This window comes from Perca fluviatilis, chromosome 1 (genome assembly GCF_010015445.1).
Source record: "Perca fluviatilis chromosome 1, GENO_Pfluv_1.0, whole genome shotgun sequence".
NCBI lineage: Eukaryota > Metazoa > Chordata > Actinopteri > Perciformes > Percidae > Perca > Perca fluviatilis.
In genome coordinates, this window is record NC_053112.1 from 12,530,248 (window position 1) to 12,556,473 (window position 26,226).

Consider the following 26,226-nt stretch of genomic DNA (forward strand, 5'->3'; position numbering starts at 1 on the left):
CACAAAGTGGCAGCCATGTCTCCAGACAGCACTTTTGTCTCTTCATATATCTCTTCATATGTTACCCATATTTTTTTTTTAATAATCTTATGTAATGTGCATTACAACCTCACGGGGGCTCTGGTTCGGTCAGAGACTTTTTAGTCATGCTGTTCAGTTTTGCAGAACCTGCATGGGGTTGGATCAATTTCGGTTAGGCAGTGACAGGATGCAAGCGAAGTAGCAGGTTAGTAACAACAACAGTCTTCTCTGCACAAGTTCAGCACCACTCGTCCTTCAATTTCTCCTCTCCCCCCTCTCCCTGTCACATTTCCTCCTTTAATATCTCCCTTCTACATGATAAGCGCCCCCCGTCTTCCGCTGATAAACAGCATAACGGGGGAGGAGCTCTCTTCTCGCGGGGGCTCCTCCTTCCACTGCCTTCACTTGCCCCCAAAAACACACTCGCATATCCACCACCACCACCACCACCTCCTCCTCCTCCTCCTTGCATGTCTGATCGAAAGGGAAGCTGATGAAGAAGTAAACGAGAATAGGGCAGCAGCAGCAGCAGGAGGGGGGGTCTTATTTTCTTATGAGCGGAAAAGGCGTCACACCGGGCGCAGAGCGCAGCAGCGCGGAGGACGTAAGAGAGGGAGACGCATCACGGCGAGGGAGATAGAAAAAGACCGAGGGAGGAGGCGCCAGCGGATCGTAAACACGACAGAAAACGGCGAGTAGGACGGGCAGAAAGCGGCGACCACCCTCTCCACCGCCGACCCCCGTGTCCCTCCTCATCTCTCCATCTCCATCCCTTTTCTGCGTCGTTTGGCTCATCCCTTCGCAAAGCAGCGCGGATTTTTTTTTTCTTCTTGATTTTAATCTCTTTTTTTTTCTTCTTTTTTTTATTATTTTTTTGTGGTCAAATCTCTGCTCGGTCTATCGTAGAATTTTAAAACACCCGAGGCAAGTGAGGAGGCTGTGCCATAGGCTACGACCGACGGGATCCACTGTAGGTCCTGCTCGGGACGATCATCGGCGCAACCAATTCGGTGGATAAAACCGGAGGTGGTGAAGGGGAGGGTATGGGGGGGTAGGTGACTGTCGAGTAACCCGGCTGAAGCACACAGAGAGATAGAGATAGAGAGAGAGAGAGAGACCCCGGCCCCCCGGTTATCACGGAGACTCCAGCATCATCAGTGCGATGGCATAGCGGCTTCTGCAGCAAAGCTACCAGATCAGCAGGGCTCTCATCCACCATGAACCTCTGAAAGACATCCGACACAGGCACAGATGGGTAAGAAGAGATGCTCTGCTTTGTGTGTGTGTTTGTGTGTGTTTTTTTTATTCCGGGATATGCAGGTTAGGCAGGGAGGGGGTGGAGGGGAGCAGGGAGGCTGGTGACGTGAAGAGCCCTGCCATTGTATGTACAGTCTAAGACTGCAATGTAGAGGAGGGGGTGTATTTGTGTGTGTGTCTGTCTGTGTGTGTCTGTCTGTGTGTGTGTGTGTGTCTGTGTGTGTGTGTATGTGTGTGTGTGTGTGTGTGTGTGTGTGTGTGTGTGTGTGTGTGTGTGTGTGTGTGAGGTTGATGAAGTTGCCTCTCACAACACTGGGAAGTAGACGGGTGGAAACAGATGGCCTATTGCTACTTATGCGTACTTTTGCCCATGCCATCTCATATGATTCTATTCTGTGATGTTATCGGGGTCCTGGAAATGTGCGATTTCATTTTAAGAACAGAAATAGTATTACAGGATTACTGAACAGGCCTCCTGGGCACAGGCCCTAGGGGATCAGGGGGAGAAATGTCACTGAAAGAGACACAAAACGACCATAAAAAAACACAAAATGACTACAACCAGACACAAAATGACACCAAAGAGAGAGAAAAGAAACAACTACAAAGAGATGCAAAATAACCACAGAACTTTTAGCTTGGGTCTTTCTCGTATGTAGTAACGTTGTCTCATAATGAGTCCATGACCTGGACGGTGCATGACTTATAACAAGCTTATAACTTTCAAAATAATTTTGTCTTCAAATCGTTGAGAGTTCTTAGTGGCCCAGTGGATCGATGTTGCACTAACGCTGCCAGGATTTAGGGTTTGATTCCCATTTTGCTGCCCATCCCTGACTGAAACCATAGTATTATATGGTACTTTAAGTGTCCGCTAATTTAGCCATGTTTTACAGGCCAGTTCTTCATTTTCACACTATCGCACATCCCCATACTCCCCCCCTCCCCAAACACCTGGACTGATGGCAGCGATTAGCCTTGTCACTGCTACATCTTACAGCCTACGGGAAAGCCCTGCTACACGTCACCTCACCACATCTGAATCACCATGCCCAGGGCGGCCGTCTTCTGTATGCAAGCCTCGCTGACACAAACCATTTTCGTCTCCTATCTAGTCAAACCAAAACTAGACACCATTGCCTGCTCAGTCCATTTGCAATCTCCCAGGAGAGCGGGCCCGGCTCCCTGGTTGCTGATTAGGGGTCAGGTATTGATCCAGGGTCCCAGATGGGTTTGAGTATGTGAGGGCTTGGGTTAAACTAATCCCTGATAGGCAGTTAAGTGCAAATTTAGCAAATGAATGCAGCATGAATGAATGAAGCAAATGAATGAAGGGGTATATAGCCTGGAGATTATGGGGACTGTGACTGTGAAGAAACACTGGGAGAAAAAAATCTGTCTGTGGAGTGTAAACCTGTGAACCTCTTTCCCTTGACATTTTGCCCTTGAGCAAGGCAATTAATCAACAATAACCCCATTAGAGTGGCTCAGTGGTGCAACAGTAGCAGACTGTAGCTGTAGCTGGCTGCTCCCAGCTGTGAATGTGTGAAACAGGGCAACGCTGATGAGCATGCTCAGTGTGTTCCCACCAGGATAAATCCAGGTTTTTAAAGATGCATGTGGGGTAGTAATGTAATTATTTGCCAATCTGAGAGAGATCAGTTCATGTCTTGAATTGAGATTGAGTTGAATTTAGAAACAGTTTTTTTTTGATGAAATGGCAGCATGATTTTGCTAGTTTGGACAGAAATTTGGACCAGGATCTGTACCTGCCAGGCAGTAAAGAAACCAGAGAAGGAAATAATTTTGACCTGGGGGGAAAGCAGAAGTCTATACAGTACCTCAGTGTTTGTAGCAGCATGAGCAGAAGCAGTGGCCTGCAAACTCCCACTACTGCTGCTCTGGTTCTCTGTGGTTATCTCAAAGTGGCTTCAAATGGTCGACGGTGCCCCAGCCAACATCCCAGATCCCCATGTTTCAAAACAACAACATCAACACCAAAGACCACATCTCATGGGGATGCTGGTCTTTTCAATTCACAGTGATGCTGATGCTGAAAGACAGGGCAGTGAGCTTGTGTGTGTGTGTGTTTGGGGGGGGGGGTGTGGGGTTGCAGAAAGAGGAAGGCAGTTTGGGCAGTGGTGGAACGAGTATGCAGATCCTTTACTTAAGTAAAAGTACTAATGTAAACATTTTACAGTGTAAAAATACACTGTAAAAAGTATGTAGGTATCATCAGGAAAATGTACTTAAAGCATTAAACGAACCAAACAGTTCTGTCAATCAACTAAGTGTTTAAACGTCTAATCATCTCAGCTGGACTTATAGGCTGTTATGTTGTTGGGTAGTTTCATACATAATAAAACATCGTATTTTATAAACTACATGTGTTTTGTGTGCAAAAATCTTAATTTGTAAAGTAACTAGTGATGAAAAGACTCACGTAAAGTACAAGTACCTCAAATTTGTACTTAAGTACAGTAGTTGAGTACTTAGTTACATTCCACCACTGTCTTTGGGGTTTAAATGCCACAGCTGGAGACTGATTGAACACAGTTGCCATACCTGAATATGTATGTTGGGGGCATCAGAGTTGAGGGGTAGCCGCTCAGAACAGGGGGGAGATAAAAGGAGTGAAATGTAAAGGCGATGGCTGTATAGAAGGGCTGAAGAGTGAAAATAGAGAGAACAGAGAGAGACGAGTGGGCTGGAGGGATGTTATCCAGTCATGTGTCTGAAAGAGTGTGTGGACTCCAGAGGTCCACCTGAGCCCCACAGCTGAAGCTCACTTCTTTTGTCAGATTTGATTAAGAACACTCTCCTGTGATTTCTCCCCCTCTCTCTCTCTCTCTCTCTCTCTCTCTCTCTCTCTCTCTCTCACACTCTCTCAATTTCATTTGAAATGTAATTTATTGGCATGGTGGGGGTGGGGGTTGTTGTTGTTGTTTTGTGATCATGCACAAAAAAACAAAACATACAATAATTAAATCGCCTTTGCAATACCATGACTATAGTGCCAGGCATGCCAAATCCTTAAATATGCACTTCGATATTCAATGGAAAACACAGCACTTTCAAGCCGGTGTTCACTTTTCGGCGAAAACAAAATACTTTCAACCACGCTCGTTCGTTCTTCGGGAATGTCTTAAAGGTCCCATGACATGCTGCTTTTTGGATGCTTTTATATAGACCTTAGTGGTCCCCTAATACTGTATCTGAAGTCTCTTTTATATAGACCTTAGTGGTCCCCTAATACTGGATCTGAAGTCTCTTTTATATAGACCTTAGTGGTCCCCTAATACTGTATCTGAAGTCTCTTTTATATAGACCTTAGTGGTCCCCTAATACTGGATCTGAAGTCTCTTTTATATAGACCTTAGTGGTCCCCTAATACTGGATCTGAAGTCTCTTTTATATAGACCTTAGTGGTCCCCTAATACTGGATCTGAAGTCTCTTTCCCAAAATTCAGCCTTGGTGCAGAATTACAGCCACTAGAGCCAGTCCCACAATGAGCTTGTGCTGTAGCTATTGAGAAGGAGAGAGGGGGGAGGGGGGGGGGGGCAAGGTGGAGAGTGGGGGTGGGGCCTTGACCAACTGCCACTTTGCTCGTTTGAAAGCCATGATGTCTCTCATGGGTGGGCCAAATTCTCTGGGCGGTCAAAGCAGAGAAAGGGGAGGTAACCTTTCCCCTTACGACCTCATAAGGAGAAGATTCCAGATCGGCCCATCTGAGCTTTCATGTTCTCAAAGGCAGAGCAGGATACCCAGGGCTCGGTTTACACCTATCGCCATTTCTAGACACTGGGGGACCATAGGCAGGCTGGGGAAACTCATATTAATGTTAAAAAAACCTCATAAAGTGAAATTTTCATGCCATAGGACCTTTAATCCAAATCCAGTCACCTATTGGCGGCTAAACAACTTCCGCTGGTAGTTGGCGTCCCAGAGCTCTGTAGCGGCTAAATACAACCAGCAACTGCCGCTCGGATTTTATCGTTCTTTCGCACTTTAGACTGTTCATGTTACAGCACTTTACATAGTTTAAAATACTTTTATTTTAGGTATATAATGATCTATTTGTGAAATAGCAGTGATCACTTTGAGGGGTGGGATACATTTTGTCCCCACCGGGGGAAAAACTAATTCAGCAGAGGCAGGGATATGTTGAGCAGAAAGAGGGAAATTCTTTCTTCCTCTCTTCCTCTCACACAGCACTTTTCATTATGTTGCTCCCTCTTTTCACCGCCTGCAACTCAAGTTGCAAGGCCGAAACAAATGGCTTGGCTGGCACACAGAGAGGCTGTCGGTTAACATTGCCAGAGGTGATCTGGGTACGTAGAGATCCGCAGCCTCTTCCTCTTCCTCAGCATCCTGTGCGGCAGGCTTTCCCTTCTGACAGACTTAGTCTTAGTTTATTTCCAGGAAATCAGATGATTGAAGTCAAACCTTTTGTAATCGTAGCGCACTGATTTCAAACTCAAAGGCTGCAATCAGATCAAGAATGTCTGAAACTGTTCATTCAGGGACCTGAAAATGTATTCCTTTGGTTTATTTAGGTGAAAACAGCGCTGTTTAAAATCCAAGTAACGGCCTCAGGCTTTTTCGAAGTCAAACGTATTGCATTCTGGAAAAAGTGAGAATGTAAGCCTGCAGGAAATGACCACGGAACCAGCCTTGTTGTTATAAGCAGATGGATGCGGACATCTGATATGCTGCACCAGTGAAAGCAACGACAGTTTTGCATAGCCAAAATAAATTTCTTTAGGAAATTAAGCTATCGATGACTTATGTTGGAAATGGTTCAGAGGGGATGTAAATAAGCCACATGCAAACATCTGAGTTTGACACCAAAAAGCTGTTTTTAACATTCATCTGCTGAACAAGTGTGATGTGGGAACTTGAAACCTCTAGCGCACAGACACTGGCCTTTTTTAGTGAAGTAGGAAACATTTGGGCCTAGCAGTTCAACGTTTGAAACTAGTCTGCTCTCAGGATGCACATTTTGCATATCGCTCGTTTCGTGGAGCCTCCTGAAGTTGAAGATTGAAAGTGTCAAGCGGCAGCTGTAGATGAACACAAATGGATCGCCGTTCTATTCACTTGTTTAAGCTGTAGCTGTTGAGTAGGCGTTAAACGGAGCAGCGGCAGAATAATCAAGTGAATGTGAAGGATTGATGTTACTGTACAGTATTTCTACATTACCTGTGTCTCCACAGTAAAAAAAAAAAAAATGTGCTGGGTGGAGAAATTATAGCAAAGGTTGAGTGAAGCTGAATGATGCGGGAGACCATGTTGGTCCCAGCAGCTAGTGTTACTTCCTGCCCGGGGAGGTCTTTGGCATTAATACACTCTTTATTCCACTGGAAGTCAGTGGGACAAAGGGATGTTTTCAGCTCTGAGACACAGAGACAAACACCCTGGTGAGCGCGGAAGTAATTACAAGACATAGCTCAGCGGAGAGAGTGAAAGGAGAGAAAAAAGAAATGCACAGCAACAGGAGTGTTTTCTCTTTAGATTTCTTCTCCTGGCACCTCATCGCCTGTTGTTTTTTACCCTGTTGACCTGGATCATACAGTAGAACCGGTCTCTGAGTGCATCATTATCACTCTGTGTGTGTGCGTGTGTGTGTGTGTGTGTGTGTGTGTGTGTAATTTCTGCGGTTCACGCGGGGTCGTCCCAGGCTCCAGGATGTCCAAACAGCGCCATGCTAACCCCACAAACAGGTTACATACAGCCGCGCACATCCTGCTGCTGTTGCTGGGGGAATTAAGCTGTGTTCCACCTCTGATCTGGCATCTGTAGACCCACACAAAGTCACACACACACACACACACACACACTGCTAGGCTCCTGGCTGTGCTCACACTATTCCTGGAGAGAGAATCTGACACACAGGCATACATCGCTTTCTTTTTTTGACATCTCTTTCTGCACACTTTCTAATGCGCTGTAATAGTGCGCTCCATTTTACCTCTGGACTCTGGAAGCCGGAACTGGGAATGACGTCACACCCGAGTTGATAGCATTCCATTAAAAAAAGTTGCGTTTCACTGAGGGGTTAGCTTTATCCAGGTTAGCCATTGTTAGCAATACCAGTTGATAACAGTGCATTAGGCTGTTTTTTTGCGCATACAACAGCCCAACAACATGTCCGCAGATAGAAGTTGGACAGTGCTGTGTTTAAGACTGATTTAATGGCGCGCGAATAAGACATAAGTGCTAATGAGCTGTATATTACCACAGCTTTTCACTACTGTCGATGCATGGAGCAGCCATGTTGGATTTCGAGGTGGGCTTGCTCGGAGGGTAAATGTGAGGTTCTCCGAATTCCCAAGTTAGGCTTGTATCCGACTTAGAACTCGGAATTCCGTGTACAAACGGAACGCAGCATCTTTTCTCTGGACTTATCAGGTTTCCAGTGAAGTTCGTTTCAACTCTACCCCTCAAGGAATCGTAATGGAAAATCAATAACAACCGAAATCGAAAAAAGGAAGACTCAGAATTGGAATCAAATCAAATTGATGCCATACCCGCATGCTGGGGATCCTGCGTTGTGTTTAAAAAAACAAGAAAATGCAACACGGGTTCTGAGCCTTTGGCTCTAGAAGGTTCAGAGCCCTTTTTAGTCAGTCAAGATTTGCTAACCTGCTATCACCCGATAAGCTACAGAGATAAAAATATCATCCCAGAGCTCAGCACATAAAAGGTAGCACTTTGGTGTTCTACTCTGACTCTGAAAGCTCACAAGTTACTGCAGACTGTGAAGCTGGTGTTTGGGTTGCACAAGCATAGGACACGTTTCTGTGGAAGGTGTGCCCTTAAGCAAGGAATTACTACAAAGACGCAAGTGTCAGAAGTGTGTCTTGACAGTTTTAGTTAGGAAAACTTCAGTCATTAATTTCACTTTTGAACGACGGCAGACTGAGCTGATGAAAGAGATGCGTGATGACACAGTGAGCCTTTGCAGCTGCCCTTATTAAAGCTGCGTTGTGTATTGATATTTATAGGTTGTTGCCTATTTGAATGATATGTTAAGATAAATTAATGTCTACATTAACAAACAAAATGCTAATAAAAAGCTAGATTTGTTTCGTCAGAATCATTTCTTAGAATACTTAGAGAAGTCCAGTTTTTTAGCTTTTTTTCCCCCCCGAGCTTTCGCGCACATCTATCTTCCTTCAGTAAGTGGACCCTGAGGTCAGTTTTTCTATTTTTCTCATCAGATCAGTGGAGATCATAGTTGTTCATCGTCATGTGAAGAAAATTCAATATTGGAAGATTATTTCTATTATTTTGTAAGCTACTTAAATATAGTTTGACAAACCCGTCTTAAATCAGGGACCATTTACTATTTTGTTTCCCAAGCTTTCAGCCGCGTCAAATGCATGTCTCTCATATGCCAACCTACTATTTCATATAAGGCCAAGATAAAAACTTCACGCTAAATATTTAAATGTAGTTTCATACAGTCTTAACTTGCATATGTCAGTCATCATAATAATAATATTATAACCTCTTATGTTAAGCCGAGGCGATTTAATGAGGCTTTGGTTATTAAGAAGTAATTTATGTGTTGAATTTGTCTGCCATTTGTGTCTGTTAGTTGTTGACTGTAGTCACTGAAAGCGGTTCTGACAGCTAGTGCTTTTTACTCTTTATTTGCTCGTGCTTTTACAGCAGCATTTACCATCTTCTGTTTTAACTGTGACCTTGCCTGTAGTGCCGGCCTTTAAAGATTACGATCAGAGCCATTTCAGACAAAAACAGTTTAACAAGGCTCTCATAAAAATCCTACCGGTGCCCACAGACCTCATCATGTCTGCTGACCAACACAGAAACGATAGACTTTGGTTAATATGCTTGAGAAAAACAATGTTGCAACAGCTGCCATCAGTCGTGTACTGTGAGATATTGGCCCTATTGTAGCCTACATAAAGCACGGACTTACAATGATGTTAGTCCCACTCAATAACCCCTCTGCAGTCTCTCACACACATACGCACTCTCTCCAGCTGTGTTCGAAACCGTTCCCACATTCGCTCACTCACTATTCCCTATAGAGTGTTTATTAAATACTGAACTATATAGGGAATGACCAAACGAGTTTTCGGACACTACACTGAACATTTATTTTTAAATATCGTTGCGTAAGTAGATGCGCCGGGTATTTGTGGCACGCCCAGCGTCATGTAAACAAACAAACATACGTATAATACGTCCTATACAGTTTTTAAAAAAACGTTCAAAAGCTAGGTCACTAACGTGTCAAACACGGAAAATGCTTATCCTTAAACTGGTCCACTACTGTACAAAATGGCCAACACGCTATATAGTGCACTATTTCCGTGATAGGGAACGGTTTTGAAAACACCTAATCGGTTGGAATACTGTGAGATATTGGCCCTGTTGTAATCTACATAAAGCACAGACTTACAATGATGTTAGTCCCACTCAATAACCCCTCCATAGTCTCTCACACACATGCAAACACTGTTGTCGCTCGGGGGGCAGGGTCTTGAATGGGCCGCAGTTGTGATGATGGAGTGTGGATTTCTGTTCTGGCAGGTCAAACTGAGTGTGGCTGGGCTTTATGTTGGGGAGGATGAAGAGAGCACTCCACATACTGCTGCTGTTTGTCAAGGACAGGAGTGCCTGTCGAAAGACCAGCATCACAAGCTTTTTCTTCCTTTGCTCTTTCTCTCTCTCCTCTCCTCTCCTCTCCCTTCCTCCCTCTCTCCCCTCTTGCTGTTTGGAAGGTGCTCCCCTTTTCTAAATAAGGCAGTTTCTCCCTCCATGACCTCAACCCCCCTCCTCCACACACACACACACACACACACACACACACACACACACACACACACACACACACACCGCCACTGTGTCGTACTCTTGTCAGACAGCCAAGCCGAGTTTACCACCAGGCCAAAATAGAAGCTGTCTGTCCTTGAGGACGTCTCTGTCTCTGCAGGCCCTGCTTTCCCTCTCACCCATTCTCTCTTTTTCTTTTCTTCCTTTCATCCCCCTCTTTGGTCAAGTCAGTGTCACCTTACAGTCATATCCTGCCGTGAAGACCTCAGGAGACCCACCTAGCAGGAAGAGAAAAGTGGACCTGACGTGTGCTCGACCCAGCATGTGTGTTTATTGAGGCTATAGTGCCGGAATGTACCGCTGCCTCACAACTTGTAGTAGGGTGTCGTGTGCCAGATGGAAATGAAGCACGAGTCATGCCTGGGTCAAAGATGAATATGTAGATATTTCTTTGTGTGTTTAGTCTGTGCGGGGAACCAGATGGTTTGAGTTTTGTGTAATGCAGGATGAAACGTTCAAGAAAGGAAAGTTGATGTATTATGCGTCCGTTAAGTACAGTTTTGCAGATTTTTAGGTCAAAAGACGTCGATACATCTCGGTTGAAAGTGGGCTGAATTTAAGACGGCCACTTGACACATACCAATGTTTCAACAGCATTGCACTGTGACTTTATTTTAACCCCTACTACCCAGAATGTACGAATAAATATATAGACGTCATAGGAATTACCGGATTGTACGTTCCAGTGATAACAGTTCAGATATTGCCTCACAGTATCCAGTATCATAATTAAGTGGATTTGTTATCTGCAGCTGTGTTGTTACAGTACACAATGGAACAGGTTGTAGCTAAAAAGCTAGGAGCATGGCATTCCATGGTGCAGAGTGGGATGGGGTCAGTGTGACATTACAGAAGATAATACTAACCACTGAGAAGGTTATTTCACTTTGGTGGTTTTTATTTTTTTTTATGTGCAACCGTTGTTGCCTTGAAGGTTGTTTCCATGCAACACACACTAACACACTTGTGTTTTATTGCCTCCTGCGAGCCTGCAGCGTATCCTGAAGTGACTCTAAAAAAACAGTGTTAAAATAGCACACGATGCTCACCCGTTTCCCTGAGCACAAAAAAAAAAAGTTTTAAACTTGTCAAATCCAACGAGGTGTTAAAAATCAAAATGTAACAGCGTATGATGTCAGCGCTGGACAAAGGGAGGGTTTGTGAGAGAGATTCTTGTCATTTCACCAGCATTAAGTCTTTCATAACATGCACTCAAGTATGTGCTAGAGAAAAAAAGGGTGAGCAGGAAAAAGAGAATCTGGAAAGATCAATGAAGGCCAAGGTAAAAAGCTACAGACAGAAGACAAAGAAGAAGGTTGAGGGCGTGCTTATGATTCATTTTTAAACAAAAAAGCGGCTCGCCGATTCGGCTCATCACGTAAGAACGATAATGACACAGAGTCATCGCATCACTGTTCTTTTTCGGCTGTTGAGAGATATCTACGTCAATGAGGAGTGTCTCACTGGCAGTGCGAGGGAGGTGAGATGGGAAGAAACGTTCGGGAGGAAGAGCGAGGGCGGCCAGCCAACTGTTTGTCTGCGGACGGACGGACGGATGGACGGACAGATGGATGGAGAGAATGAAAGGGAGAGGAAGAGGAAAGACATTTTCATCAGGATTATCCTGCAAGCAGAGAATCTCATCTGGGAAAGTGGCCCAGTGCTTAACACGCATGCGCACACGCACGAACGCACGCACACACACCGCCTCTGGAGGCTGCAGAAATTGGAAAAGCTCTGCTTCACCTCAGTTTGCCCAGGAAAGCCCCTCTTTTAGGCTTCTTTCATTGTGGTCCCTCCGGAAAGACTGCTGCTGGATCTTAAAGTAGAATTCTGTGAATTTGTGTGTGTGTGTGTGTGTATTTGTGTATGCGTGTGTGGTCCATTCTACTGTTCTCCTTGTTGAATCTCGGTGGAGTCGCTCCCACTTGATTACACTGTTTATTCGCCGTGCATCCCCAAACTCCTGCCTGCCCGCCAGCAGGCTGCAGCCAGGAGGAAAGCCTTGATAGCAGTGCGGTGCTTTGTATTCCTGGGCCACTTGCACATGGAGCCTTCAGGCCAGACGCATACAGCTCTGTGAATGCACACAATGCATTTGGACAAAGGCAGAACTGTTCGGGTGCCGGAAAACGATAAGTCGATTTATCAGATAATTGATCAGACGAAAAATCGGATAATTGATTCTTTGTTTGGCAAAAAACATTTGCAAATGGGAGGATTTGCTGCCTTTTTTTCTGTTTAATATTACTGTACATTGAATTCTTTCGGGGTCTTGGCTGTTGGTTGGATTAAACTAAATGTTCCCTTGGGTTGGGCTTGGGATATTGTGACAAACATTTTTCACTCTTACCTGACATTTATTTAGTATTTTGGGGGCACTTTTTTCCTTCAGTGGACAGTGTACAGAGAGCTGACAGAAAGTGATGGGAGAGGGAGAGGGGGTCGCCAACGAGACTTGAAACAGGGATGTATATCGGCTTCTTTCTACGCTAGGCTAGTGGTTCCCAAGGACCCCCATTTGATAAGATTTTGTTCCAGAGTACCCTGCCTGATAGGATTTTTTCTTTTAGATGTTTTCTGACAGAAAGTGTATGCAACCCATGATCAAAATAGTCATACGTTCTGTTATTGTGTTGCTTATGGTCGGCATTATAGTGAAAATAAAAAATTTTCCCTTTTACTGGGGAACCCCTGGAACCCCCTCAAGGACCCATGGGGGACCCCAGACCCCACTTTGGAAACCACCATTGCCCTAGGTTACCAGGACACACCGTCATAGATTGTTAATCAGATATTAAAGTAATACCAGTCTGATGAATCAATATTTGCAGCCCTTGAGCCAAGCATAGGCGTAGTTCTGTTTTCATAACTCAGTCATTAACATGTATATTTTTCCTCACCTCAAAGTTAGCCATAACGGTATATGTTGACATTCCAAACATCAGCTGTATGCTTAGCACCACCGTTCTTTATTTCCATCAACAGCAAGGAAGAAACGGTGTCCTCACATGACCAGTACGCACAGCTGCTACTGTATTTATAGCACCAACGCTATGTCAAGATTTCAGGCAGCGTTGTGCTTAATGCAGGATGTTGGAGAGAGCCGTTATCAGGGAACTTAGAGAGCTAGCAAGACAGGGACGAGTTACATGCACCAACACACACACACACACACACACACACACACACACACACACACACACACACACACACACACACACACACACACACACACACAGAGGAAGTTTTAAAAAGAAGATTGTCTTTGACAGCCAAATTTATTTTATTTCCCAAATGCCGATTCTGATGCAGGCAAATGTCTGACTCACATGTACAGTATCAGGAATTTGGATACAGTGGACCTGATTCTGTAGTTGGTTATGATTATCAATCAGTAAATATTAGGGATGGAAAATTGCATGTGTCATGTTTTTTTTGCAACCATTTTTAAAAGTGATTATTTTCCCTAGAATCAATATTTATATATATATATTATATATATATAATATATATAATTTATTTTTCAGCTCCTACTACATGAGCCCGTCTCTGTGTAACATAGAGTTTTTCCGGCGTGTCTCTACAACATGTAACATTAGACAGCCAATCACAAACATTATTAGGTCTTGATAGAAGCATGCTGCATGCTTATTGGCTCACTGACTCTGACGAGATTTACTCCTTATCTTGGGTATTAAATGACGAGGCATTTTTTGATACTCGGTACTTTAGAGGCAATTCGGTCGGTGCAAAAATATATGACTACATCATATCCATTTTCTGACCGAATGCAGAAAATACATGTTATGTACTTCTTTACAAAATGATGTGCATTCTTCTTAGAAAACAATTAGTTTTTAGAAATGTCTCATGATATAGTGCCTCCAGAAGTGTATTATTCAACTTTTGTTTTGTTAAAGAAGGAAAATCTATGCAATATTATGCAATCGCAATACGTCTAGAATCGCAATAAATGAAAATCGCAATACAAATGGAATCAAATCAAATCGGGAGAAAAGCATATTGTCCCAACCCTAGTAAATATGTTGTGACGCTTGGTTAGGATTTTACGGATGTATTATTGTCAGCATGACAATAGGGCCCATTTAAGAGCAGCACACCTTCCTGCTCTCCTCTGCCTCATAGTCTAATACTGAACACCGAGTGTTTCAGCTCGACCTTTCAGTCCGCTGGTTCATTGTTCCCTAAAGGTTGTGAAAGCAGACACCGCACCCATTAGCACTGTATCTCTGTTGTGGATACCTGGAAGACAATCTAGGGCTGAATAGGTGTGACTGAGCCGTAACTATTATATGGCAGGAGGCGGGAGTGTAAAGAAAGGCCATGTGAGAGATCAGGTGTATTTGGGACAGTGTGTTTCTGTAGCACGTAGCACACACACACACACACACACACACACACACCAGCCAGCTTACATTTAACACGTGAATGAGAGAACGGGTCAGTCGTACACACCTTTATCTGTGAGTAAGATTTTGTGTGGTGTGATCTTTTAGATCAGTGACTACCGAACATTGTGTACAGGTGATATTGTGTTTACTTAAACAAAGACATTGCTGCATGCGACTTTTGTACACTGACGAGTATAGCGAGTATAGAGACAGTAGACCACTTCAGGTTAGCACACACTTTTTGTTTGTGAATGTTGGATAATATCCGTCGCTACGTCTTTGCTGTGACCCAAATCCTAAACAAAATGGGTCTTTCAAGGGAAATGCATACTTGAAAAATAAAACACATGGCTCAGCCATATGGGCTGAAATATGTGCCACCAGAAACTGAATTTGAATCATTTATATTTGAATTTGAATTGCTAAACTTGAATAATTGCATTGAAAAACTGAATTTGAATCACATAATTTGAAATTGTATTGTTTAATTTGAATCATTGCATTGAAAAACTGAATCTGAATAGTATAATTTGAAGTTGAATTTATTCGTTTGTAGCTGAATTCCAATACAATTTGATCTTCACTGAAACTTCAACTCTCTATATATCCTCACATTTAGTTCTCACTATTCAGATTCAGATCAGCAAATTCAATTTCAAGTTACTGAGACAGACATCCGGGTACTTGGAGGATGAAGGAAGAGCAATCGAGCGCAGATCGATAGGTAGAGTTCAGTGGCGCAGATACACAGGACTCCTCTTCGGCCAGCACATACGTTTTGGAGCACAGCCTCGCCTTGACCCAGAGACTCAGATAATATAATCTACCTGTTCACAATGTTCAAAATGTAATGCCTGGTGTAAGTAGGCCTAGGTTTATTAGTCACATTCTTCCACTTAAGTAAACTTAAAATGAACTATCGCTACTTAGGCTACCTTAGCCTAGCCTACTGCATGCAAAGTAGTGTGACTATCCATATTTGAAAATACATGTTAATTAATTTAAACATTTGAATTGCATTGGTTTACTTTGTACATCAGCAAGCCTGCAATACAATGTGATGTAAGAGTCAGTCCCCTGAGTTTATACAAGATGTTTCCACATTAAAACGCAAAATAGTAAATTATTATTTGAGTCTATTTTTAATCAACTCTAATATCTGATCGTTTGTCTCCTTCCTTAGAGCGTTTATATACATATTAAAGTTAGTTTTGTTTGTGATTTAAAAATGTAGCTTTATCATCATGTGCAGTAACAAACAAAACAAAGAGACTAATTCATGTGTTTATAAAAAGAATATTTATTATAATCAGTTCACAGATCTGAGTCCAAACAGAAACTTCACCCTTCTGAACTAAGAGGTTCTGCTTCAAAGTGAAGTTTAAACAGACTGAAATGTCCAGGCTCACTGCTCCACTATTCATTCATTTAGTTCTGCATGTAGTTATTTATTTAACGAGACTTAAAATCATGTTTCGGTCCACAGTCCGGAACCGCCAGACTCCCTTTTAGGAAACCTGTGATTTAAACTTCAGCAAGCTGTGACAGTCAGCTCCGCTGAGTCCTGGTTCTAGTTCTCCGGGCTTCCCTTCTCTCCAGCCGTCCCAGCAGTACGGCCCGGGCCTCCAGCAGCGTGGTGTCGGTTTTGGCTTCCAGAAAGCGGGCAGTGATCTCCAGATCCTGCAGCCGCCAAACGGACTCTGCTGCCCCGCTTTAGCTTCTCTCCGTCTGCCGGCGCCCGGCAAAACGCAAGGGAACTTCCAGCCGAAATCTACATACAGGTCGTCCTGGACTATGTGGAAGATCCTGCCGATCACCACTCTGTCTTTGGCCGGTCCGATCTGGATCAGCGGGGACCCCGCAGCAGCGAGGCAAAGCAGTATTCCTGCCCGGGAAAGAGACGCTGCCGCGGCGACGGAACCTCTCCACCTCCCGCTGCGGCGGAGCTCAGATTGCAGGTCCAAGGCGGCATATATATCATAAAACACATTCTCACCTGTGAACTGTTATCCCTTGCTGTTTTGTTTTTGTCATTTCTTTCGTTCCAACATCCAAAAACAGTTTGGCATCTTTAGTGCTAATCCTGCGCCACTGAACTCTACCTATCGATCCTACCGATTGCTCTTCCTTCATCCTCCAAGTACCCGGATGTCTGTCTCAGTAACTTGAAATTGAATTTGCTGATCTGAATCTGAATAGTGAGAACTGAATGTGAGGATATATAGAGAGTTGAATTTTCAGTGAAGATCAAATTTTATTAGACTTCAGTTACAAACGAATAAATTCAATTTCAAATTATACTATTCAGATTCAGTTTTTCAATGGAATGATTCAAATTAAACAATACAATTTCAAATTATGTGATTCAAATTCAGTTTTTCAATGCAATTATTCAAGTTTAGCAATTCAAATTCAAATATAAATGATTCAAATTCAGTTTCTGGTGGCACATATTTCAGCCCATACAGCCACGCTGTCAGAGTACTTGTATAATAGCCCTTAAGTGTCACAGATTCCTATTATTTTTTCCAAGAAGTCTCCTGGAAGGAACTTATGAAATACTGTACTAATTATTATCGGTAAAATACATTGAAAAGCTTAACTTAAACCCAAGTAGATATTAATTAAGTATGAATTATTTGGAGCTTTGTTCTCCATATATATTGAATTGTATTTTTGCTAGGGCTGCACAGTTAATTGCAATTTGGGCGCAAAATATGTGTCAAACCATTCTGAAAAAAAATCTTTGTTTGGTACAGATCCTGGCAAGAATCACACTCTAATCATTTTAATTTGTTAATTTAATATTTTTCAATGAAAATGAGAATAATGATACAAAAATGATCATTCTCTCCAATATCGTGAATCATATTGCAATCGCAATATCAGTCAAAATAATCACCATTAGATATTTTCCTCATATCGTGCAGGCCTAAGTTTTGCCTGTAAATTTTTTTTTTATGCTATCAGCTAATTTGAATTGCTTAACTCCAAGTTTAGTTACTACCTAACTACACTGTTTTTTTAAAGAAACCTTTAGCGGCAAGAGGAAGACGGGTGGTTCGTCTCAGCCAGCAGCTAAGTTAACAAGAATTTGCAAATTTTAAGATATGTGGCAAACTAAGATAAACAGAGGGCCCATTGCGATGTGTTTATCACAAATGTTCAAATCGTGATGACGATCAAAATTGAAAATACCATTTATCACTCAGCATTATTACAGATAGGGATGGGCGATATGGCCTAAAATCCATATTGCGATTTACATTGCAGCCTCTTGCAATAACGATATATATCCCGATATATAAATTATAATGGAACCATTTCAGACCAGGTTCCATAGACCCTAAGGAAAACCAAACTGCTAAATGTATTTTTTATTTTTATTTTTTAAAGAGAAAGAAACGTAGTATGTAGTTTTGAGAACATTTATTGTTCAAAACTGTAATACAACATAATGTTGCAGATGAATAAAATTCAAGTACACTAGTTGCAGAGACTTTGACAAAGAAAAAGCTTAAAGTATTGGGTGTCTTCTCTTTAGTGCAAACCATTCTAAAAGGCACTACACTTAGTTTAAGTCCTTGGTTCTTAAATGCCACCCGAGATGCAGAGAACAGGAAAAACTGGTGTCTGTTTAGTTAAGGAACAGACACTGTACTGAAAATACTTTCAGTATTAGGCAAAGATGCACAGATACTTTAAATAAAAACATATTTGAAACAAAGTTTCTTACCTGCAGCCTTATATGTAACGCATTTTAGCGCGCGGGCACACACACACACACACACACACACACACACACACACACAAACACAACAACAACAACACACACACACACAGAAGAGTCGGGACTTTTCCCGGTGGGCTGGTCTGATAATAGTTATACATTGCAAGTTGTTAGCAACACCATCCGGCGGCCTGGCGCCGCTGCCTGCTCGTCAAACTGTGCAGCCTCTGCTCAACCTGTACAGCAGGGGTGGTACACGTCCCGGTACATTTTTTGGTCCCACTCCGCCGCTGTGCACACGCACACACGGCTGTATGTTCAGCGGGGAAGTACAACGTCTGCAAACACCGGCTGCCAAGATTCCAATCGTCCGTTATATAGTGAATGGTCAGGCTGGTGAAAGGCTCCACGGTACGGCTCGACCACATCTCCGGTGTAGCGGCTTAAATCCAAACCAAGTCCAAATAATGGATGTTGCACCGGTCTTTTCCACCAGCTCCTTGTTTCACTTTTAGTCATGTTTACTCAAGATGACGATGACGCGTTGCAGCTCGTGGCTCTAAACTTCGCGGGTAGATTGCGTCATCAACATGAATTATCGCGATAGTGCAATATAATTAAAATCTCTATCGTAGGCCAATTTTGTATCGTTTCTATTGCATATCGTCTATATCGCCCATCCCTAATTACAGATGAACATTTAATACGTATGAATAGAAATACGGTTTTCAAATAAAGAAAGGGAGAGTGACCATTTTGAGAATTGGGAAGCAGTCCTCTCCGAGCTTCTGCAGGAGCTTGTAAATTGATGCTGAATTTTTTGATGTAAATAAACTTTTATAATCAAGAACAGTGTCAGCGGATTCCTCTCCACACAACATTACAGCATCGCTACTAAATACACCACATAACATTATAGACACCACTGCTGACTATCCCTGTAAAAGTTGGCCACAATTAAGCATACTGACCATACGCGGTCCAGACATATACTAGGTTTTGAACCTATAGTCTTGTTTCTGGAATGTCCCAGTATGAATGCACACTAATGCACCACTGCCACAGAAATCTCAGTCAGCCGGCAATACAATAACACAAAAAAATCGAAGTGGGTGGTAGGAAATATATTCGAGTGGGCCGCCAAAAAGAAATTTAGCATATGACAAATGCTGCCCACTCTGACAAAATGACTGCTGCTGTGGAAGAGAAGTACCTTAAGTATTGTTTCCTACTGTGGCTATAAATCATCTGAAGATGTTTGGGAAATAAGAAATACAGAGACACTGTTGACCCCTGAGGTTCGAATCGTCTTATTTTTTGGAAATGTACTGATGACAACAGCTCAACCTTGAAAGGGATACGTTGACTTTTTGGGTTGCAGCCTTTTTTAAACTCTTGTCCTCTCATGCTTGTCAGTTGAGTGGCGAGCATTGTATTGACTTAAACCTTTTCATGCAAGCGTTCCATGTGAAACGTATTGACTTAATCCTTTTTCCTCATGGAAGTCTTCCGCATGAAAAGCCGGGCTCTGCTCGTCAATTTACACTCTTATTACACACACAGAAAGTAATATAACCATATATAATGCTGTCACAGAGGATTACAGCCCTAACGCTGCGGCTCGTATCTATATTGTGCTTTTTTAATTTTTTTTATGTGAAAATGGGTATTTATGTATTATCATCCATCACTGATGAGCTTTAAGGGCCATTAGGTTGCCCTGTGTGCGTTAAACATGCAACACGATGAACAGCTTTCATAAAGCACGTCGCGATGCACTGACATTACATGATAAAGGTCCGTAGTTACTATAATTCACTGGCTGACAAGCCGTCCTGTCGTCACATTTGCTCGATGGTATTACATCAAGGTAATGACAATTCAAAGATGGCTTCATCGAGGATTATGTTTGTGTGTGTATGTGTGTGTGTTAGAGCTGTGATACAGCATTGTTCTAGCGACAGGAGGTGGCTGTAGAGTTGAATGCACTTCATTGTGTTCCAACAGCACTATCTTCGTGCCAATGCCCAACAAACACACACGCGTGGCCACACACACACACACACACACACACACACACACACACACACACACACACACACACACACACCACACACACATATATAATGTGAAGCACTGTACTGGGATCAACGGCAGTCTTGTTCTCTGTCCACATTAGCCTTCAGTTTGTCTCCACATGCATCTGACACTTTTAAACACACAGTGGAGTCCAGACGTATGTCTTTTGTTGCATTCATATTTTAAATTCTAGTGTATTAACATGGCATCAAATGACGTTTTCCATGCAAGTCTGTTAATTCAGCTCTTACCGTTTCCAGAGCAAATTCTAAATATTGCTAGAGAAGAATATGCTTCTTTGTTTTACCAACTGTCCGAACGGCGCTCTCACAATGCCTGACCTTTTCTGGCCAATCGAGGCCTTAACATTCCCATGACCACAGAGAAAAACTGCAGTGGCTAGCAATTACAGAGCAAGTTTATATAGAGACAGCACACATTTTTTATGTGCTGCAGTTCACCTTTAGGCTTACAAGCTATAAAATCATGTTCCACCTGTGAGCTAACTGAGACAGATGATGAGTCGTGTGATGCGCTGACAGATTGGGGCTTCAGTCACGTGTTGGCGTGCAAGTTTTCTATTTTTAAGAATGTGGAGGGAGTTTCGAAGTGATTGTTAAGAAATAATGAGAAATTTCTATCCTGTTATTTTCATTAGCCATCTTAGCAATGTTGGTCAGCAGGTTGGTCGGTCCACCACTTTGTTCCAGACTACAAATGTTTAAGAACTATTGGATTGATGGCCATGACGTGTCTTACTCGCATTGATGATTCCCAGAGAATGAGTTGACATTTTTATGTCTTGGGTGAAATATCTTGACAACTTTTGGATGAATTGACATGAAATTTGGGACAAATACTCTCCTCTGGATTCTTTGTATTCACCTTGTTGATTTCCTGACTTTTAATCTTGCGCAATCATCATGTCTAAATGTCAATACCATTGGTCTATGACTAAATACTAGAAACACTAATACAATTTCTATCAGCTTCTCTGACTTAACACAATTATCTTGCACCCGGCGCAGCGCAAAGCCCAACGCAAGTGTCTTTGCTAGTCTAAGACCGATGCAGTTGTCAGTTTCCTGTCCAGCGCCCATGTGGTTTAAATAGCAAATGCACCTGCGCCCATCTGTGCGCCCATGGGTGCCAGTCTTACAGGGAGGTGTGTTCAGATGCATTCTTGGCGTATTGCTATCTTGAGGCAGCGGGAAGTGATCGTGCCGTTGACCAACAAAAACCTGGTCTAAAGTCAATAGCGCAGCATTTCATTGTTATTTTAAAAGCAAATTAGTAAAAAGAGCCTTGGCATCGTGCACAGCGTGCACACTATGCTTGTTACACACACAGGGATGCACAGCAGCACACAAACATGCAGAAGATTAAAAAGAAAAATATTACAATGTGAAATAGTATTATGATATGATATGATCACGAGCAGATCAGTTTCTTCTCCTGAAAATCTCTCCTTCCTGCTCATCAACTCCGCCATCATAATAGCAAGGCGCCAAGGTCCAAACGCGCCTGGCTTTTAAAGGGAATGGGAGATGACACTCTGATTGGTTTATCGCATGTTACTCCCAAAACACACCTATGATTAATTAAGACACTAAGTACACTAAGTTTTGAACCATGCGCCCGGCGCACAGACCCTTTTTTCTGCCGTTAAACTAGCAAAAGTGGATTTGGACACGCCCTAAACGCACCTGCGCCATGCGCTTCACGCCGTGCGCTTGACTCGTTAAAACAGGGCCCTAAGTCTTTAATTTGTATTTAGTGTTTGGCAAACCTTAACATGCTAAAACACTAAGCTAAGATGGCGAACATGGTAACTTGTACCTTCTTAACATCATCCCCATGTTAGCACTATCATTGGCGTTAAGCTTAAAGCTTCCCTTTGTCTAAGTATAGCCTCACAGAGACGTCTGCTTAGCTGTAGACCAGCCTTAGTCTTGTTAATCAGTGATTTGTTATAGAAATTTCAATATCAGTTTAAAAAAAATATTTTACAACCCTGTCTGCATATAAAGCATGGGAGTTCTTGATTTGGTTATTATTATACAGCCTGTTAGTGGCCTCACAACTTGTAGTTATCAGTGTTTAGCGTCTGCTGGTTTTATCAGCGCTGTGTTTGCAGGGTGATTAATCTGCAGTCCCAGATGCTTTTTATGTAGCAAGCGGCAACTTCTAAGGGCATAAAAGTGAAACCAACCTGCAAAGTTCCTTTTCACACACATGGCAGTCCGTGTCAGACGCGTTTGTCACTTACTAGAAATATTTCGTTTGGTTTAGGCGAAGGATGGCACCTGGGTAGAACGTACGGAAGGCAGGACATGACGCGGATTTGTGTAAATCACCCTTCTTCTTCACCCTCGGATGTTTCTTTCCCTTTTGGAAGCCGCATGATAGAAATGTCAACAACATGCTCACTGTGAATTTTCTAAGGAAGTGCTCTGTACACAGATGGGACATTTACACTGACTGTACTAGGGAGCTGGCAGGGTAAAGTCTGTCACCAGTCGAGGTGACTCAGACCTTTGCATTCTCACATAACCGGTAATGTCTAGATCATTTCAGATTTGCAGTGCATGTGTGAAAGGGGCTCTTGATAGGAGCAAAGTCAGAATGAAAGCCACAGGAGCGTTAATCTGCACAGCTTGAAGATCACTCAGGGCTTGATGTACGTACATTTGCGAAAGTAGCGTTATCAGCGCCATTGGCCAACCCGCAGAAAGCACACGCTGTGATACATCAGCTTACGTCGTATTTACCAAACCATACCAAATGGGCCTCCTTTCTATCATGGATCAGCCACCAAGTCAGTCGAAACAGCGAAAACAAAGATTTAGCAGTAACAAAGGTGATCTGCTTGTTTATGAGGTAACAGCTTGATGCGTGTTATTTCGGCATCAGTGTTGGGGGAATGTATGTATTGACTAGTGCGCTGTAGCAAAGCGTTAAGGACCGGTCCTATGATATGGCTGAGTGCAGACTGCGATATTCCCACTGCTGATGCTATGACTGTTTGAAATGATCCAGATGCCAATATTAGTAATGTAGCGAGGAGTTTAACAGCTGCTGGAATGGGATGTGAACGCTGAGTCGGAGATTCTATGTCATCTTTGATTTCTTCCAGTAACTGTAATATTGCATGGCTGCTTAATCTGTAACGCTTAATGATTTCGTGTTCACTCAACTGAAAAAGTGTGATCCTTGTTGCAAAAATATTTTCATCTCGTCTCCTTGGCCTATGTCTTCGTCTTGCTGTGATTACTGCTGCCATTTCATATGCGAGGAAACCCGCTTGCGGCTGGTTTACACCTGCTTTTAAGAGGCGGTGAATTTTCACCGCGAAATAGAGGCGCGCTTTCACGGGCGTTTTTTGTACATAATTAGGCGCACTTTACGCTTCCCCTCCCATCTCTTTATGGGAAACTCCCACTTTCCCCTTGACCCTCCCATGAATGCATATGCATGACACGGAAAAGCGCAATTTGCCATTTTCAGTCCCTGTGACAGGCAGTCTGTTGTTGCGAAACAAATACGCCTGAAGTGGGCGCAAAAGCGTTAGCACATCTGGCCCTCGGTGATAACAAATGTTTGAACCCCCCGCCATAATGTTCCTTTGCGTACACACAGGTTTGTAGTTCACTTTGATCAATACAGCATAGTGCCTTTTCTTTAGATTACTTACTGACCTTGTTACAGCTTGTACAGTTACAGCCATGTTGTTAACACAAAGCTCAGTTTGGTTCAGCGGACCAGAGCTCGTCTTAGTTCTAAGACTTAAAAAGTGCAAACTCACAGCTCTCATTTGATGATTGTGAGCAGCAGAGACGTGCATCGTGTTTCAAAGCTGCACTGATGGCAAAAGAGGAAGTTGAGATGTGATAAATATCACACTGAGGGCACACAAACACTCACACACACACGCGCACGCACATGCACACGCATATGCACTCTCTTGGTTGTGCCTTGTGTACACACATGCTGTTAGATCCGTTTACTCTCACACACACATATGCTCTGCCACTTCTATATCTGTGTCACACAAAAACACAAGCTCCCTCTTTGCTTTTGTTCCTCTTTAATACTGTACAGTACAATCAGTGGATAAGCGACACACACAGCAATACACAAAACACGAATATAAATCAGCCAGCAGGACATAAAGCCTGCAGACAGGTAGAAGTGTTTATGCTGGCAGTATCAACACAAATACATCACACGCATACTGTAATCATTGTGCACACAGTTCACGTGGGAAACGCCTAGTTAGTGTAGTGTTAAAGGCACAACACATACAAATGTTTCTGAATCTAAAAAGAGATCTGAGATAAAGTGTGTTGCAATTTTCTCCTTAATCTAGGGCTCACTTCCTGTTTTCTTGCAACTCTTTCTTTTTCTTGTCATGGTCCTGCACCACCTTTCCTACAATAAAATTTTCTCAAATCCTTGTTTAGTAACCTACACCTAAATGTTACTTAGGGCAGGCTGAGCATGTATTGTTAACGGCAACAGGTAACTTTAAAATGCTAAGCAAGATTATTCTGTCTTCCTGGGCTGTAACGTTTAAAATGGAGCTGCAAGGAAAACCCATAGCTCTCGTTTGCCCAAATTTAAATCGGCAGTCAGGCTACAGACACTGGTGTGAAGTCTTCTACTGAGAGGCGGTGACTAATCAAGCCTTTTGTGTTAGTTTCATATTAAAATCTGTTTTACAACTCTCAATTGTGGATTTTATGACTAAAGAGGTTCAACCTTGGTCGTGGTTCTTTGCCTTTTTTTAGACCAATACGGAAACATGTTTCCCAGTATACTGCCTGCAAAATATGTTTGACAGGCGATTTACCTTGGAATTGTATTTCAAAACACCACAGCAACAAGCCCGTAGCAGTTGCAGATGTCGCCCTCAAAGGATATCACAGAGGAGCTCCTTCAACTTTAAATGCCTCCCTCTCATTTTGGGGCAGCTATCATGCAACAATCTGTGTTAGTGTTTGAATTTTTATGAAGTTTTACACATGAAAGCTTCCCAGGACCGCAATCATCAGCTGGTAGACACCGAGCTGCTTCAGTGGGACTGTTACCATATATTACCGGGTGAGTCCACATTATAAAAATCCCATGTGAATTTAGTTTCAAACCACTTTTTTTCATAAAGAATTATAGCCTTTACATTGGTGACAAATTATTTAAATGTCACTTTTTCAGCTACACTGAATAATACTAATACGCAAACTGATAAAAGTCACTGTTGGGTGCCTCACTTTCCTTTGGGGACAAGAGTCTAAAACTATTTTTCACCCACCCACACACACACACGCATGCACACACACACACACACACACACACACACACACACACACACACACACACACACACACACACACACCACACACTATTATTTTCTCATTCCATCTCACCCCCTGCCTCTCTACCTATTTTTGTCTCCTCTCCCTCCTCTCAGACTGACTGACTGCTGCCTCTCTGCAGGTCTCCTGCCATTACTGCCAGTCTGCCATCACAGCGTTTTTGCGTTGGATTGTGATGGAAGGCCGTTGAAAGAAAGTGCTATTATTATAAAATTGGGTTGTTCTTTTCATATGAACGCAGAGCTTTTATAAATGAATCATAGCGGTGATTTATTGTGTGGTGTGAACTGAAGTCTTTTTAATTGAACAAATGTACAGTAATTAGCTGATTATATTTCTGGTCCTCAAAGGATACATACTGTCATACCAGTGGCACGGTCCAAATCAAAATATCTACCGGTACACTAGATGTCTCGGATGTAATTGACAGATTGTCTTTAAATATACAGAATACATTCCCACTCTATACACAAGATGAAT

At 42.7% G+C, this 26,226-nt stretch overlaps 1 protein-coding gene across 1 annotated transcript in view; it reads left to right on the plus strand.

Moving 5' to 3' along the window:
• Positions 1-413: 413 nt before the first annotated feature.
• mgat3b (beta-1,4-mannosyl-glycoprotein 4-beta-N-acetylglucosaminyltransferase b) overlaps positions 414-26,226 on the plus strand; it is a 72,462-nt gene continuing 46,649 nt past the window's right edge. The window contains exon 1 of the mRNA XM_039813962.1: positions 414-1,276. The gene's annotated coding sequence lies outside the window, so the exon portion shown is untranslated. The remainder of the gene's footprint in view (positions 1,277-26,226) is intronic.